At 35.6% G+C, this 19,662-nt stretch overlaps 1 long non-coding RNA gene across 1 annotated transcript in view; it reads right to left on the reverse strand.

Moving 5' to 3' along the window:
- Positions 1-19,662, reverse strand: part of LOC122788968 — a 59,797-nt gene that overhangs the window by 17,940 nt on the left and 22,195 nt on the right. The window contains exon 2 of the long non-coding RNA XR_006362756.1: positions 12,877-12,912. This is a non-coding gene — a long non-coding RNA (uncharacterized LOC122788968). The remainder of the gene's footprint in view (positions 1-12,876; positions 12,913-19,662) is intronic.

The raw sequence follows: 19,662 nt of genomic DNA on the forward strand, positions 1-19,662 counted from the left end.
CGCAACCTACAAAAACAAACCATTTAAATGCTCAAAGCAGGGGGGGAAGCCCACCTGCACCCCCACCCCCCACTACCTAAATATTCCAACTACGAGATTGCACTATAGTGCAGAAAAGGGAAATCTTCCCTTTCCGTGCTGTATGGAGATCTCCGTTAAAAGATTCGAAGTTTCAAGACTTCGATCACATGGTGTCGACCATATCATATTTGAAGTTTTGAAACTTCGATCTTCTGATATAGACCCCTTTCAAAGTGTATGACTGACTAAGTCATTTAATAAAACTGTTCCAGTGCAAATAATGAAATAAGGTCTGGTGGACCTACATGATTATCAAAAAATTACATGAAAAATCTAGGCTGATACACAAGACCTGATCTATTGTAAATGGCATAAATATCAATGGATGAGTACAAAGGCCTCAGTTAATTCTATCACTTCTGGAATATTATGCCTTGCATGTTAGCACTTTCTCAAAATGCTGTTTCATTAGTTAATTTTCCTTAATACTTAACAGTGTTAGAAGACATTCATATGAGATGATTGCTAATGCTCTGTGGTTATTTGTATTGGTATCACACAGTGAAATAAGCAAGTTATAGATTAACTGTTATTGTCTGCCAACTGCAAGATTCCCATTGTCTTACCACAACAGCCATGTAATTACTGGAATCACCATGACCTAGACCATATTCTAAGTTGGGGGGGGGGGCAAATGGAGAAAGTAACAAGAAAAGGGGAGTAATATTGCTAGAATTGAAGTCATTCTCAGATATTGGTAAGTGCCTTCATGTGGTGGACCCTGTTTTCACAAAACCTCACCAATGCAATACCAATATATAGACGATATCTTATAAAGCAGATACTATGGAGAAGGGCAGTTTAAAAAATAAAAAAAGATACTTGGTAGACAAGTCATAGTATAGAAAAGTGACCATTCTTGGTGTGTGCACTGGTGCCAGGACTGGAAAAGTGGCACTGTGGAATCCTCATGACATGGTAACATTCTTACAATGGGGTTAGGCCAGGCTCAGGGGGAGCCCCCCCCCCCGCCCCATTGTAGAAGGAAGTAATAGTCCACAAAAACTGACAGCCCAAAAAAGAGACACAGCAATGATAGAGTGGACTTTTAAGAATAAGGAATAAATTACATATTTTTACTGTTATGCAAGAAGCCCAGAATTTACAGATAGAAGATTTTTAAAAAGATAAAGAGAGAAATTAGTGGAAAAAAAATCATTGATTAAGAAAAAAAAATGTCCAAAGCTTCAAATGCAAATTTGCATTCATTAATAAAACAGATCCACAAAACACATTATATAGACAATTGAAGTTTGGGCTGCCTGGAAAAAGAACCAACAGAGGAAGTGTGAAAATATAAATAACAAAACCCAGAAATTTTTGAAAGGTATAAAAAAAAGAAATATGGACACGAAAAAGAAAAAGAGATCTGATATGGTACAATATTTATGCAAATGAGAAAGCCAAACTAATCAATATAAAAAGCAGCTCCAAAGATATCTGAAGAGAAATACAGGCAAAGGCACTCATATATAGATCATTTCACAACAGAAAAAAATAAAAACACAAAGGGGGAATGTATGATTCATTAAAAATGGTTGGTAGCCTTGATAGATCTGAATTATTGAAGTACAAACCCCAAACAGTTGTGAAATCCTAACTTAGATTAGTTAACAAATGTGATAGTACTACATTCTTTTTTACTGACATTGTTCAAAAACATTGGGAGATTTTGTTATCTGATGATACCTTGAGAGATCTGATACCTTATAAAGCCATTTTTTGATACAGAAAGCGTAACACCCTGGGTGGATAGGTCAATCATTATAAAACATGTAGTTGAGTTGGAATAGGTTCACTACAAACTACATTGAATGGCCAGTTTTTGTTAGGTTGACAACCTTGTGTACATTGTAGCGTTTGCAAATATGTTTATAAAACTAAACAATTTACTTCTCATAACACTTCTCATGTTTGCAATATTCATGTTTCTGGAAATTGTTGGACTGACTGGGTGATATATTTAGTTACATGTATATGTTCGCATTTTATATAGGACAAATTTTTGTCCTTTGAAAATGCATATTTCTGAACATTTGAGTGATATTAGATGTGCCCGTGAGTCCAACGCTTTATTTAAACACAGTATTAAGCATCCTACTGCAAAATTTAGTTTTGTTGTTATAGACAGAATCGTGCTCAAAAGGAGAGATAAGTCAAGATGGCATAATATTTTAAATTTAAGAGAAAAGAGATGGATTATTAAATTAGGGGGTCTTTTTCAACTGAGCTCAATGAAAAATTTTAACCACCAGTGACAAGACTTTGTATATTTAAATCTTGTGGGTATAATATCGGTTACTGCATTGATGAAGGCATTTTTGCCCAAACTGGTTTGCTGACTGATTTTTTCTTGGATGGACACTGTGTTGATTGTTTTCTTCTCTGGTGGCCACTAAATTATTTTATAGTGCTGATTTTTGGTGGTGGCCATTTATTCGTTTTTATGGATTCAGGTTTTTGGCCGTGCACCAATTCCATACTTGTACAGATTTGGTCGTTTCATTAATAAAACAGATCCACAAAAAACATTACATAGACAATAAAATTTGGGCTGCCTGCAAAAAGAACCAACAGAGGAAGTGTGAAAATATAAAGAACGAAACCCAAGATTTTTGAAAAGGTATAAAAAATGAAATATGATTATGGAAAAGAAAAAGAGATCTAATATGGTACAATATTTATGCAAAGGAGATACCAAACTAATCAATACAAAAAAGCAGCTCCAAAGATATTTGAAGAGAAGTACAGGTAAAGGCACCCATATATAGATAATTTCACAACAGGAAGAATAAAAACACAAAGGGTGAACATACAACAGAATATTAGTAAGGTAGAACTTAAACAAGTAGAAACTGAAGGTATGGAATGCCTGCAAAGTGAATGATTTAATCTAGAAAGTGTAACATAGGGTATGTTACACATGATGAAACAGTGAGTCCCCAAACTAAGGAGAAACAGGTGGAGCAGGAGACATTTTTAGAAGAATTATTGATGAGGGAAAGAAAGACAGATTTGATATAGTACAACATTTATGCAAATGAGAGGCAAAACTGATCAATACAAAAAATAAACACCAGAGATATGTGAAGAAAAATACTGGCAAAGGCAACTGGGTATGGAAAATTTCACAATATAGAAAATAAGAAAACAAAAGAAAGAAAGAAAGAAAGAAGAAAAGAGGGTTGGTAATGGAAACTTTAAAGGAATAGAAACTGAAGTTATGGATTTCCTGCAAAGTAAAGGATTTAGTGTAGAAAATCCATCTTAGTTAATGCCATTGCATGATGGAACCATGAGTCCCCAAATTAAGGAGAAATAGGCAGAATGGGAAGCATCTGTTCACTTGCCACATGATGATGCTCTGGAGCCTTCAGTAGGAAACCAGCTCAAAAGTTCAGTTGGAGGTGCACAGCAAGGAAAGAAGCATAAAACAGTGGCAGCTCTGAAGTAGTCAATCTTGCGGGGTGATGGGCTAATAAGTTCCCATATGAAGGAGCAATAAATGATGCAGAATGCAGCTGAAGAGGATCTGTCACAGGAAGAAGCTCTGGAACTTTCTGTAGAATGCTCACAGGAAACACAGAACAAAGAATGTGCCCTCAGTTTAGAAATGATCTAAGAGAAGAGTTGCTTGACAATATAGATGGATAGACATATTAAGATCGATAATAGAAATAGATTACAGAAAGTAAATAAGACCCAAACTGTTAGAAGTCTGATAAAACAGATGAACACAGTAATCAAGACTATTAGCAATATTCATGTGATTTAAGTACTTGGGATCAACAGTTTAGAGTAATGGTGAGTGTGGAAGAGAGGTGAAGAAGAGAGTACAGGCAGGATGGAGTGGGTGGTGAAGAGTGTCAGGAGTGATTTGTGACAGACGGGTACCAGTAAGAGTGAAAGGGAAGGTCTACAAGAGGGTAGTGAGACCAGCTATGTTATATGGGTTGGAGATGGTGGCACTGACAAAAAGGCAGGAGTCAGAGCTTGACGTGGCAGAGTTGAAGATGTTAAGATTTGCACTGGGTGTGACAAGGATGGACAGGATTAGGAATCAGTATATTAGAGGGTCAGCCCAGGTTAGAAGGTTTGGAGACAAAGCCAGAGAGGCAAGATTATGTTGGTTTGGGCATGTGCTGAGGAGGGATGCAGAGTATATGGGGAAAAGATGCTAAGGATGAAGCTGCCAGGTAACAGGAAAAGAGGAAGGCCTAAGATAAGGTTTATGGATGTGGTGAGAGAGGACATGCAGGTGGTTGGTGTGACAGAGCAAGATGCAGAGGACAGGAAGAAATGGAAACAGTTGATCTGCTGTGGCGACCCCTAACGGGAGCAGCCGAAAGAACAAGAAGAAGATGTGATATAAAAAAAGTAAATAGGATATATTACTGTGCAGCTAAAACTAACCAATAAATTCTTACCACATAAATACAAAGCAATAAGGGAAAGGAATGGAAGAAACAGAATGCCATTATGGAAGCACTGAATTCTGAAAACTATAAAGCAATTCAGATGAGAAGTGTCACCGTTAGAAGAATATAGAAGAACAAACAGATCAACAAAAATGTATTTATTTATTTATTGCATTTGTTTACTGGGAAAGTCCACTGGGCCTGAGATGAGCCCATTTTCAGTGGAGGCCTAGGGAGAAAAGCTCCACAATTAGTTACATACAGAGAACAATTACACAACATAGTATATAAGACAATAGGAGGACATTAAAATGAAATATTGATGACATAAAATAACATTGATAATGGCATTGTATAAATTTGGTAACACGGTTAAGGATTGTCTACTATCATGATGTGTTGGTTGTTATGAAAGGTTTTAATATATAAGTAAGAGTGATAGAGTTAAGAAGCAATTAGTTTAAGGGGTAAAGAAGGTGATGGAAGGCTTAGGATAGGGATAGCACAAGTTAAAGTAACAGCAAAGTGAAATTGGTAAGAATGAGAAATGGAGAAGCTAGATTAGTTATGGAGTGAACTGTAGTAAGGTGCAGGTGCATAGTCAATGTGAGGAGAGATGGAGTTTAAGGGATTTTTTTAATGTTGTGGGATTAGGGATGGCCCTGAGTGAAGGAGGAAGATTATTTCATAGCTTGGAGACAGTAAATGAATACAGCATTTGGCCAGCAGAGAGCATAGGTTTGTTGATGTTTAATAACATTTTGTTTTCTGATCTAAGGTGTCAATTAGGATGGTATGTGGTCAGAATGTGGGAGAGGGATGGGCAGGCTTCTGGGTGATAGATAAGTTTATGGACAGTAGTAAGTTGTAGGTATGTGAGATGATGGGGGAATTCAAGCCAATTTAGCTGATGCAGTGCGGAACATTGGTGGGTGGAGAATTTAGCATTTGCAGCAAATTTGGCAACTATACTTAGAAAAATGGATGTGATAAAAGAAACACACAGTATCAGAACAGATCAGGATCTATTGTACACTATTGCAAATAATGAACTGAAGATATCAACATAGGCAGTAAAACTTAAGAATATATACAGATAAATATAAAGGAAAACTACAAAATAAGCAATTCATTGATAACTCAGAATATTTATAGAGAACTAGGAAACACAGCAAATGGAACAGAAACATCACACACAAAATATATATAGACACATTTTGTAGAAATATTTATGAAAACCCTGCGGAATATAACAAATATGTTGAATGGAGAGAAAAAAATTAAAAGAGGCAGTAAGGTGTTTAAATATGTATGATATGAAATGTGATAAAGTAGCAGCCAAAGAAACTGAAGCAAAATGCCTTCCAGTGATGTAAAAACTACATACTGGAATTGATACAGACAGAGTTTATAGTCATTTAGATGAAAACTCAATCATGGCAATAGAACAGAAAAGTAACAAAAGAAAGTCACATGAAGCAAAGGACCATTGTTGCTAAATAAAGCCATAGTGGAGAATTGTAAAACAGGGAAGAATCTAAGTATGACATGGACAGACTGCAAAAAGCATTTGACAGCATCCCACATTTATAGATAAAAAAAGAGCTTACAGACATATAAGATACATCCTACATTGGTCAATAACATTACGGTGACCATGAAAAACACTCTGCAGCTAAGCCATGATAAAGGAGAAATTATTATCCCAGAGATAAAAATTCAAAGGAGGATATTCCAGGGTGATTCTTTGTCACAGCTGCCCTTTTGTCTTGCCTTTAACACATTAAGCTGTTTGCTTAACATATTATCTCTTGGTTACAATTTGGCTCCCAGAAAACAAACTTGCTTAAAGATTTCTAATCTACATTTTTGCAGATTACTTAAAACTGTATAGTTTATCAGACGAGAAAAAGTTGAAAGCAAAACTGCAAGTGGTTAAAACTTTCTCAGATGATATAAGAATGTAATTTGTTCTAGAAAAATATGCAAAAGCAATGTTTAAAACAGGAAAGTTGCAGCAGCAAGAAAATATCAATCTAGGACAGGAATGTGATATAAAATAATTTAAGGAGGAAGGAGTGTATAATTACTTGGGAAATGATGAAAGATCATCAATAAAACATGAACAAATGTGAAAAAAAACTTAGTAAGGAATACTTCAGAAGACAAAAATTAATATTAAAAGTAGCCTTGACATCTAGGAATAAATTCAAGCTATTAACCAATTTGCTCTTACTGTTTTAACTTACAGTTTTGGTGTGATTGACTGACCCTAAAAGGCAGTGGATCATTTGGACAGAAAACAAGAAAAATGTGTCATACTTATCAAATGATATATAAAATTCATTGTATACCAAGATTATATATTCCACACAATAAAAGAGGTATAGGCCTCCTCGAAATTGATTACACATATAGATCTGCAGTCGTGGAACTGCAGACTTATTTACTGACCTCATCAGAACCAAACATATTAAAGTGTTACAACAAGAGGTGAGGAAGTTTAAGATTGCCTATCTGCTTAGTTTAGCAGAAGCATTCAGGTGGCAAGTGGGAATGGAAATCAAGCCAGAAGTAGACAAAAATCTGACAGCAACTGAATGTGCCAAAATATATATATATATATATATATATATATATATATATATATATATATATATATATATATAAAGAGAAGGATTAGTTGAGAAGGAAAAAATGTGGAAAAGTGATAAACATAGTGGCTTTAAAATGCACCTACCTAACAGAGTTCTAAGGTCAAATAATCAAAATCTACTAGAAGTGCACAAACCTACTCATCCCCCAGGCAAAAACCTTCTTTCCTTCAGCCTCGCTCGTCTCTGGAACTCCCTACCTCCACTCATCCGCACCACCTCGAACCACTCTACCTTCAAAAAGTCTCTTTTCTTACATCTAGCATCACAGTGGGAATGCTCTTGCTCCCACCCTACATAACTAACATTACCTAATATCATTCTGTACAATATCTTACTTTAATAAGTTTACTTTGTTTGTTCTCTAATCTGTATTAATGTTTACATTTGTTCCACTAACTAGTATGTCTCTTCTCAAAGTATTTACTGTTATTACTGATATTCCATAATCGATAAGTTTTACTCTTAGTCTGCCTTCATACTATTAATAACTGTCTGTACCTACATTGTCACTGTCAAATGTTGAATGTATATTTTGTTTTTGGAGCTTTTCTCCCCAGGACTCCATTGAAAACGGGTTCTTACGGCCCAATGGACTATCCTGGTAAACCAACTGCAATAAATAAATAAATAAATAAATAAATAAATAAATATAGAGATCTCTTGGAATAACTTCATGATGATCAGTATTTGATACTGGAATGGTTAGGGAGAGGTGAGGTGAGATTAAATAATGAAAGGTTAACAAGGGCAACCTAGGATAGTACACTATATACATGTTGATTTACAAAGTCCATTGAAAATGTGGGCAAAACAGGATCTGTAAAAATTAATTGGAAAGAATCGCAGACCTTGTTGCTGGGTGTGATGTGGCAAGATTGTTGCACTGGAGATTGTGCAAACACTGCAATACAGAAGTAACTACTGGAAACATGAACTGCAAAGCATTCTAGAGAATGATGAAGTGTACAGTACATGGGATTGCCCCTTACCAGCAATTCAAAAAAATAGATGCAAGAAAACCAGATATAGTATTAGATGAAAAAAAGACAAAAGTAGCATTGATCATTGAAATTGCTACACCTAGCAAACAAAATAGAGATGGGTATGGGGTTTGTGATGTACAAGTGTATATCTGAATGTGTGCATTGTGGGTGTGAGAGGGAATGACAGGGGTGACTCTGCATTCACGATGCAGCTGCCACCACTGTTAACTGCTTAAGGACATGTAGATCTGCACTCTACAGCTGTTAACTGTGATTTAGAAACAGGCAAATTAGCTCATAATGAGGTCTTCTTCATTGCAGCTAATGACTCTCTGAATAGCAAATCACTGCATTGAGAAAACAGGGCCTTTTTACTGTGACCCTTACAGCTTGAGATGAGGATCTTTATGAATTATCAAGAATAACCTTCTTGGTTTTCACACTGGGGCTTCAGCAGAGTTATTCACCTCTGATTGGTGGCTTGGCTACACCTTAGAAGGTAAAAACATCTAATATGCTTACAATGAAGATGGTTGGATGTATCTGTAAGGAGAAAATGTTGCTTGGGGAACTGAATTTCTAAAATTTTGAGGGTGAATGTTTCTACTGCTAAAAGCAACAATGTGAGACTTGTCTTGTTATCATGTACAGTAATAGTAGAGTTGCGAAAGCTGCATGTTTTGATAAGCTTTGTTATATGCTTTGAGATTTATAATGATTTAGTTTTATAATAATTTGATCAGTGTATCTTCATTTATGTTGGTATTCCTTTGCTTTCTCTGAGGTATGAGGTTTGATGGTGAGCTGCCCTTTTCCCAATCTGTATGTAGGTATGGTGCTTGTGGGCTTGCACTAACAGGACCTTTGAGAAAACTGTTTTGTCTGTTGACTCTTTCTTGGTGATAGTTGATTTGTTTGCACTTTAGTGCAGTCTATCACTAACTTTTTAGGCCAGTAATTTGGTTCCAGTTATTCAACTGTTTTTGTGCAGTATTAATTGGATGAATTGACTGGTAGTGAGGACTGTGCTGGTTTTACAGTTGAGTGTGTTTTTTGCCATGTGCCTTGTATCCCTTGAGCCTTGTTGTATTTCAGGAGATGACACAATATTGCAATATTGTAAAATAATTATACATAAATATCCAGTTCTTAAAAACTGGATTTTTAGTATATTTCCACTTTTCTTTATACGAGGTAAAAATAATGAGCTTGAGAAGAAATGTTTTATGTTATTGGTTTAACTTTTAAAAGAAACACAAAATTTTTCAACAGATAAAATTATACATAAATGTGATCTTGATATAGAGTATTGGTTAACAGAGCAAAGTATCTGGCAGTTTATAACTATAAATATGCAACATATGACTAAGGTAGAAACTAACGATTACCTAACATTAGTGAATTATATTAATATGGTATTAATAAACAAATATGCATTTAATTCAATTTTATTCCAATTATATAAAACAGTATTATCACACAAATCAGTTAAAACAAAATCATACTGGAATTTTTTGAATCAAACTATTCATCCTAACCTTACTGAAATAAATTATTAATAGTACTATAAGCTAAAATGACTACATTGTTTCACCTGGATAAAAAGGCAAGTTAACTTTAGGAAGTAGAACAATACAAGAAGTCTTAAAGCTGTATGGAGTGGTATTAGTAGTTATGGTGAAGCTGAAAACAAAAGCCAAACATTTATTTTATTCACTTAGTTATCTTTTGATTACAGGGAAGGTCTCACTAAGCAGAAGTTCCTTTTCAGCTAAAGCCAAGGAGAACAGCTCCATGGATACAAAGTATTTAATGTCATGTTGTGCTCTTAAATGACTATGTACAGAGTAAACAAAGCAGTAGGACTATTGAAAACTATATACAATTATATGCAGGTGTACACAGACGTAGAGCATAATAAGGGAAAGAATAGCAAACAAATGGCAATAGTTCACTCAAATGGGTCTAACTGTTAGATAAAATAATGTACACAGTTAGATAAAGCAGTATTACATATTGCATTTTTCCTTGGCAATGTGTATGCAAACATTTGTTTGCAAGTTTAGAAGGTAGCAAGTCCTCTGGTAGAATATTATATAGACTAGAGGGCATATTACAGTATTGTAGTATAGGGCATATTACAGTGTGGGGGGAAGTTATATTGAAAGTGTTAGTATATAGTGATAGAAAAATGGTCTGGAAAAGGAAGAAGGGGTTGTGAAAATGACCCAGAGGAGGAAGCAGTCATATTAGAGGTGCAATGATAAGAAAGAAGAAGAAAGCATAGTAGAGCTAGGAAAAGAGTTAAATATATAGACAAGAAATGAGACAGTTAAAAGAGATGAGTTTAAGAAAGCTAGATTAATTAGTATTGGTGAGCATGGATATACATGGGCACTTTGGAATATGAAGTAAATACAAGACTGAGTTAAATCATTTGGTGGAGGAGAGCATGCGCCTTCTATATGTATACAATAAGTTACAGAATAATAGAGTTATTATTTTCTAATTTATTTATCCTGGAGATGAGCAGGGGCACATCCAGGAGTCTACTAATTATTGATTTAGACCACATTTGAAGGAGAATAGGATGGAAGGTTTTATTAGTGGGAGGGGGTTGCAGTTCCAGGATGTGGCTGCACAATTTTAGTGTAGGGAAATACCTGCTTAGTATCGTGGTTATGTATGGTAAGGGGTGATTTATGTTTTGAGTGCATTCTCTAGGTTTAATCAAACCTAAACTAAACCAGTCCTACTGCAAAGCTGTAAAATTCAAGTATAACAGAACCGGTAGGTCTCACTGCTGTACAGCCCTTAAAAAGCTCAGATGGCTGGATCTTCAACAATACCTGAAGTATTCATAACTCATTACTGCCCATAAATTAATACGCAAGCCTGACAACAGTTGTCCTGGCCTAAAATACTCCCAAATATATAAACCTAATCGACCCATTTACTATAATGATCACCACCTTTTCCTCACCCAAAAACTAATTCACTAACTCTGCTTCTGATGTTGTATTCTCAACTATTATCTCAAAAACTGAAACTCAGTCCCTACCACAGTCAGACTTATCAATGATCTACCCACATTCAAATCTGAGCTAAAACTGCAGCAACACTGGATCTCACCCTGCTCCTCTACTGGGCTCCAACTTACTCTCTAGCTATCCCTACTAATAACTAACAAAACTCTTTATTCATTATTCACAATGCACCATGACGTTTGACACACTGAATAACAATGTTCTACACTAATAATTAATAGCACTCTATAGACATTATTTCCAAGGCACCGTGATGTTGTTTGATATATAAAGTTTATACAGAGTTCTGAAATATACTATGTCGATATTTTGTGGCTTGAATAATTTTAATGCATATCCAACTTTATAAGGCCTATATGTCTGATAGTTTAATACTTGTACACAAATGCTAGATAATGTCTATATGTATATTCCATAAAAGTGTACATAATTACAATATTTACTACATAAGTTTAAATGTATATAGCATAAGGCTTGTACACAATGACCTGATCTAATATCTGAAAGTGCTTTATGTCTGTTTATAATGTATTTAAATGTTAATGGAGCATTTCTCCTCAGACCTACCTTGAAAGTGGATTTAACGTGTAGTTGGACTTTTCTGGTAAACAAATACAAACAAAATAATAATTAAATAAATAATAGTCCAGGAGATTGCAAAAACTCTCTCTCTCTCTTCAGTATGAACTACAGATTAATAAGCAGCAAATAGTGGTTGGCCTATAAGGCCTTTGCATATGTATTACTGAGGGCATTACCTGGACAAGAAGTTTACAGGAGTAAAAGAACGTATAGCCATAGTCATGCAAAGTCTGCAGATACACAACACATCTTGCAAGAAAAACAGCTTTGTGATGCATATATCTCCAATGTTATGGAATAGACTATGATTAAAATTACTTGCAGATAAAACTCCCTATAAATAAATGTTGATAAGTGGAGATATAAAAGGAAATGTATGTATACTCAGAAGGAAGCTATGTCCTAGATGGCCTATGGGACTAAACACAAGGTAAATGGAATTCATGAACGTATCAGCTTATCTGCTGGGAATCCCCCCCCCCCCTCTCTCTCTCACTGTTTGTCCTGCCACAAACTAGAGCACTTGTTAAGGGTTAATATAACATCTAATAGCTGACTTGATGCATGTCACATGGGGCTGGAGGTGAGGATTATTGTTATATCTTCACTAGTCTGTAATCAGCAGAGCTTTACTCATATGGGCACAACCCTGACAAGCCAATCCAGATTAATTCTAGCATTCCAGGATTTTATCTACATCTCCATTCCTCGCATTCCACATTAACCTTATGGTATTAAAGAGAAGTTGGCACTGTTTGATATCTTTTGTAAATATGATGAAAGAGCCGTCTGCATTTTTTCATAAAAATGTGCTCCAAATGCATCTACTGGGCATGTCAGACAGATTGTTGATAAAATGATAATGATGGTACTTGACACATTAGGTCAAAGTCCAGTATTCACATATTTAGCTGGTGAATTAGGCATCCTATTTTTATGGGCAATATAATTTATTTTACATTGCTTTCTTTTATATTTTTTCACTGATATACCTGATAATGTTTTCAGAAATGACTGTGCATACATGTAGAGAGATACAAAGATATTTATGTATGGGAGTTCTTAAAAAAAATTTGCTCATAAAAACTGAAATTGAAAATATAAATACCTGTGAATGGCGTGGTGCAGTCCTAGTCTGTTACTCCTGTAAAGACAAAATATTTCTTGTAAATATTCCATCTCTATAACAAATGTTACACCACATCTGTTCAGAAACATCATATTGGAGACAAAACTTGATAAGACTTATCTGACTGTAAGTATCGTAGAGGCTATGTTTTATTAAGTGTTTACCACTGAGGTTCCCAGTTGTACATGTTAACCACAAAATATTCAGTATTTATTAATGTAAAATCATGCTAAATCATTTCCACAGATTTTTTAAATTGTATATATTTATTTATCATTTGTTAACTTGGAAAGTTCGACTTGGCACAAAGCCTATTTTCAGTGGAGGCCCGGAGAGAAACACTCCAGATACATATTATTGTAACATGTGAGGAAACTGGAGCACCCAGAGGAAACCCCCATGAATGCAGGGAGGGCATGCAGACTCCACACAGAAGGAACATCAGCTGAGAAACGAACCAGAGAACCTCTTGCTGTGAGGTGACAACACTGCCGCTGCACCACTGCACCGTCCAAATTAATGAATCATACTAGGGCATGGAGGGTATTGTAATGAAAGAGCCACATCCTGTATAGCGGATAACTCTGAAAAAAAGTATTAAGAGTTACAATCTGACAAGCAATCAAAATAAGAACAATAAAATGAGGGCAACGGAAACTGTGAGATGAGGGACAAATGAATTTGCAAAGGGAAATTTCTCTGGATTTCAATTACATTTTAACTGACATTGGCTAGAATGACTTCCAAGAATGTTTTACAGTAAAACATTTACAGCCATCATTCAACACATACATCAGCAGCCATAATCATTGATGGCCAGGTAGTGGACATACAGGTGGGTAGTATAGCTGTAAAAGCTGTATATTCTTAGTTTATACATAATTAAAGGAAGCCCTAATTAATCTTAAGGTATCTAGAAAGCCTATGTAAGGTACTTGGAATAAAATGGAGGCCAGGTGAAATCACCTAAAGAAGAAACCATAGAATAAAATGTCACTTTTGTCTTTACTCACTTAAGTAAAGAGTCTCTGGAAGTGTATTAATACTTCATGCAGGCCTACAGCAACAGGGTAAGGAACAGCAAGCAAACTGGCCAAATAAGGCATGCATGTTATTGACTGCTGTCAGAAGTTACTACAAAAAAAAATAAATAAATAAAAATAAACTAAAGCTGAAAACAACAGAAATGAAGCTGTGAAGTATATCATTTCTTTGAGTCATGGTTCTGCCTGACAGCGTCCTCTTACTGGGCCATACCTAGTACACCTTCCGCAGGAAGTGGTAGGGAATGACATGAATAAGAGCTCAGATGCTTGTTGCAGACAATTTTAAACCTAGAAAAGTTGGATCTGTACTGTGAGATCCTCCTGTACTACCAAGCTCCCCACTCTTAAACAACCCCACTAGAGGTACTTCTCCCCTTCATACCTGTTGTGAACAGTCTATGTGTTTATATAAGAATTAAACAACCCCACTAGAGGTACTTCTTCTCCCCTTCATACCTGTTGTGAACAGTCTACTTGTTTATATAAAAATTAAACAACCCCACTAGAAGTACTACTTCTCCCCTTCATACCTGTTGTGAACAGTCTACTTGTTTATATAAGAAATAAACAACCCCACTAGAGGTACTTCTCCCCCCTTCATACCTGTTGTGAACAGTCTACTTGTTTATATAAGAATTAAACAACCCCACTAGAGGTACTTCTCCCCTTCATACCTGTTGTGAACAGTCTACTTGTTTATATAAGAATTAAACAACCCCACTAGAGGTACTTCTCCCCCCTTCATACCTGTTGTGAAAAGTCTACTTGTTTATATAAGAATTAAACAACCCAGTACAGGTACTTCTCCCCTTCATTCCTGTTATGAACAGTCTACTTGTTTATATAAGAAGACCACAGTTTCTGGTTTTAAGGTGTTGATTGCTATGCCATCTACTTCATACTCTGCATCAAACTACTCCAGTGCATACCAGAGTGCAAAATCATTTCAGATCAAGAAAGCAACATAATCTAAAAGCACCAAAGATGCACTCTCATATCCCTACTCTCTTTACACTCCATATCTCACGTCTTGATATCTTATCCATACATGTATAAAGAGATGATAAGCACACTCAACATTGGCAATTCTCTTCCATGCACTACTTTAACCCCACAAAAATCAGCCCCCAACCCCACTAATCTAAATTTTGTCATCATAAATATTAGAAGCATAAGAAATAAAACTAGTGAACAACATGACTGGATTACCTAACACGAAACCTGATATCCTCCTTCTAAAGGAAAATTGGCTTATACCTAGAATACACAATTCTGAAACTACACCCCCTGGTTATAATATCATCCATAATGATCATATGAAGAGTAAATCTATTGGCACTGCTTTAATATTTCCCAGCAACTAACACATTTTCCCGTTCAATTTACCAATACCAAAATTCAGTTTGGCAGAAGTTCTAATTATTGTCCTAAAAATAAACAGATATTAACAAATATGTATTACTGCCCACTATATCCCTCCTGGTGACAATACTGTTGCATTAGAAGATATCCTACATTGGATATCCATAACAATTCCACAAGAAGAAATATTAACCTCATACCCTCCAACTCGCCATCATCTAACATGAACTAACAGTTTCACATAGCTAATTAATGGCCTCGCACATTATAGCAAGATGCCAAATTCCTTATTAAACTGGATTCTAGTATCACATCCTAGCAAATTCACCACCACAGGTACATTGTCAGACTCTTTCAGCAACCATCTCCCAGTCTGCACAACCAGATATCTCACACATCCACCTAAACAGCATGTTTATAAAACAACACACAACCTGTCCAAGTTTAACCCCAGGAATATTAATTACTACCCTGTCATTTAATAACTGAAATATCCTAAAAACCCCTCCCCTTAGATAATGCAATAAATGAATTCAGTACAACTTTCCTAAATATTGTAAATAGCCTTGCATCTCCTAGAAGGCAGAGATTAAAAACAAGTAATGTAGCTCGGCTGTCCAAATGAGCAGAATGCTAATACAGGATAGGGATAAAAGAATGCAAATAAATAAAACACCATAATATCTTGAAAACTTCAGAATGCCCTGCAATTGTACTAAAAAGCAAATAAATGAAGAAAAAATATACTATAACAGCTTTCAGAACAATAATAAACACAATCTTAAAAAAGTATGGTCAGACATTAAAGAAACGTTGCATCTTGGCCCAGAATTCAACCCTAACCTCTTTCCCAATAAGTCACCACTCAAACCTGCAATAGAATTCAACTCTTATTTCCTAGATAGTATAACTTTCCTAACCAAGGATTCCCAAACATCCAGTCCCAACTCTGCCCAACAGCCATGTATCACCACTTCCACCTTACCTTCAAACCTGTACCCACATCCTATACAAAACTACTCTAAAACAAACTCAAACCATGCTCTGCTTCAGCTGATAACCCTTTGAGCAAGTACCTTAAAACATCAGCCGATAGCATTGCCTATCCTGTCTCAATCCTTATAAATAGGTCCATCCAGGAATCCTAGATTCTATCTCTTTGGAAAAACACACATTATCCCTGTACACAGAGGAGGAAATTCAACAGACATAACTATCTTTAGGAGCAAAGATATGAAGGAAGTTTAAATATGCCTTTGTTAGTCACACTAAATGTATGCTCATTATTCACATGCATTCCCAATGATGTCGGTCTGATATTTCTAAGGGAATACCTGTTGGATGAGGGAACCTATGATAGAGCTAAAATAGATTTGATATGTTTGTTGATGGTTAGTTTTATCTAACAATATTATGTACTTTGATGGGAAACTATTTGTACAGAGAGATGGCGTAGCTATGGGCACGGCCAGTGCCAATAGCTTTGCTAATCTCGTCATGGCTGAATGGGAGAACAGATATATGTTACATGGAAATAAATGACAGCAAATTTTATTCTACAAGAGATTCGTAGATGACTTCTTTCTTGTTTGGAATGGGACTGTTGACACTCTAGAGGAGTTCCATACTGAAATAGGAAATAGCACTAATTTTCTGAAGTTTGAAATGAGCTACTCTACTGAGAAAATTGATTTTCTTGATGTCACTGTTCTTATAGATGATGTGGAGGGTATAACTACTAGATTGTTCAAGAAGACATGCCACAGGAATACTTTACTTCACAGAAATAGTATGCACCCAGGACACATATTTAAGAATATAGTAAAGGGACAAACCCTTAGAACCTCTAGATTAACGGCTAAGGATGAAATATTTAAAGAACTGGTAGACATTGGTTCTAGGTTTAGTAGCAGAGGATATACAGACAGAATGACAGATGATATTCTGAGTAAAGTCACATCCTGGAGAGATAACATAGGTAAACCTTACTTTTCTTTGAGAGGTGAAAGGATAGAACAACAGAAACCCAATAAAGCAAGTATTAGATACTCCACATACTATACCAGTGACATAAATATAGTAACGAAAGTGATTAAAAAAAATTGGTGTATCTTAACTCAGAATTCTGAGATTAAAGAGGCAATAGGAGAAAGTCCCAACTTTTTGTTTAGAAACAAGAAGTCGCTAAAAAGAATGCTATGCTATCCCAAAGAGAATCAGAGACATAGAACAGAGGGAGCCAAAGGCACAACGTCCTGTGGCAATTGTAATCAATGTACATATATAAATAAGAGTAATGAATTTATCCATCCAGACACTCAGCGTACTTATAGCTTTGATGTAACAGCAGACTGCAACACTGAAAATGTTATTTATTTGGCAATCTGCAGCCTATGTTCAGCCTTCTATATAGGCAAAACTAATAGGAAACTCAGATATAGGAAACTCAGATATAGGATCAGAGAACATCTTCTCCATATTAGAAATGGCACTACTACAAATGCATTAGTTAAACATGCAGCTTCACAAGGAATTGAACATTGTTTTACTTTTATGGTTATAGAGAAAGTTGACTTCAACAGTAGAGGTGATGATATACAGAACTAAACTGAAACTTCAGAAACCAGATGGATCATAAGACTAAGGGCGAATAAAGGAAAGGGCCTTAATGACAGAGTACCTTTAAGACCACTATTAAAGAATAGGAAACTATTTAAATGAAATATGATCTATCAAATAAATATTTCTAGGGACACTAGATACACAGCTTCAAGTTTCACAGATGCATTTCGTACTCATAAAAGATTTACTTTTGTTTTAGTTTAGCTAATTATTGTACATATTATTGTGTTTCTTTTGAAGGTTTAGGGAACTAGTTTTATAAACGTTTTTATGCTCACTTAAGTGATGAGTTAATTAGTTACTCATCTGACTGATTTTACTCAGCTAATTGATCATAAATTTTGATTGGATGAAGGTTTTTTAAAAATGGCGAAGTCTATCATATGCTTTTATATGGTCTGAAGAAGTGACATTGTTTGTCATGAAAGCACTTACCGACTACAAATAAAGCGTTTGTTGGGATTTTATACAGACTGAACTCGTCTCATCTGGATTATTGATTCACATACTGAGATTTGTATTCATTGGTTGCTCTACCCAGTATTTTTGTGGATTCATATAACTATATTTAGACCTATAGCACTCTTATCCCTCCTCACCAAAATACTTGAAAAATGAATTCAAAAACAATAGCTAAAGTATCTCCTGCAGGAAGAACTCCTATCGTCCACAAAACATGGATTCCTTCTCTCACATAGTACTAACACTGCACTTCTGACCTTTATTGATACTGCCAATAAAGCTAGATATAATGGCAAACTTGCCTCTTCCTTATTTCTAAACTTGTCTAAAGCCTTTGGCACAGTTTATGATAACAAACTTCTACTTCAAATGTCCTCAATAGGTCTATCGCAGCCCACCCTTCTGTGGTTCAAAAGCTACTTGTCCAATAGGCGTCAGTCAGTAAAATGGCACTCCACCCTCTGTCCACATCTCCCAGTCACTAGGCTCTAACCTTGCTCCCCCTCCTTTTTAACACCCTCTATACATCCACACAACAGCCTCCCTAATACAATCTGCAGATGACTCCACACTCATATGTACATCTGTCAACCTGGCACACCTCCAAAAATTACTCAAGAAACTTATCAGCCACTGAAATATGACTTTGTAACTCACAATTCATCCTCAACCCCCAAGAAAACAAGCTACTTTTTTCTCCAAACCCTCTATCATGAAAAAAACAGAATTAAAAATTATCTCGCTTAATAATGCAATTGAAGTCACCTGTCATAGCAAATTATTAGGGATGATAGTGGATGATGATCTTAAATTGGACCTGCATATAAAAAATTGCATAAAAATCACCATAAACTAGGTTTCATACAGCTTTCTCACCAACTAAATAGCTAGGAATAGGTAGGTAAGGGAGTTAGGCAAACAGGATAGTGTGCAAGATGAGAGAGTCCTTTTCAGTCAGGAATTACAAGACATTTCCAACTTGGTGACCAACAAACCTCAACTTTCAAAACCTTGATGAATAATTATGATGAATGCTCTAACAGCACTCAGGGGAAGAAACACATGGAGGACTCTTGGAGTTTGTGGAGTAGTATCAGAAAAGCTAAAGGTAGATTAATGTATAAATATAATGGTCACCATAAAATTCCTAAAAGAATAGCTGGATTATCAAGGTCCTGGACAGTAAAAACGATTATTACTGAGGAATTCAATAAGTTTAATTGGAATCATAAGGGAGAATACCTTTCAGCTTAGGAAATGTCATGTGTTTGGG

Source organism: Protopterus annectens, chromosome 14.part0 (genome assembly GCF_019279795.1).
Source record: "Protopterus annectens isolate FY-2018-M chromosome 14.part0, PAN1.0, whole genome shotgun sequence".
Classification (NCBI taxonomy): Eukaryota; Metazoa; Chordata; order Ceratodontiformes; family Protopteridae; genus Protopterus; species Protopterus annectens.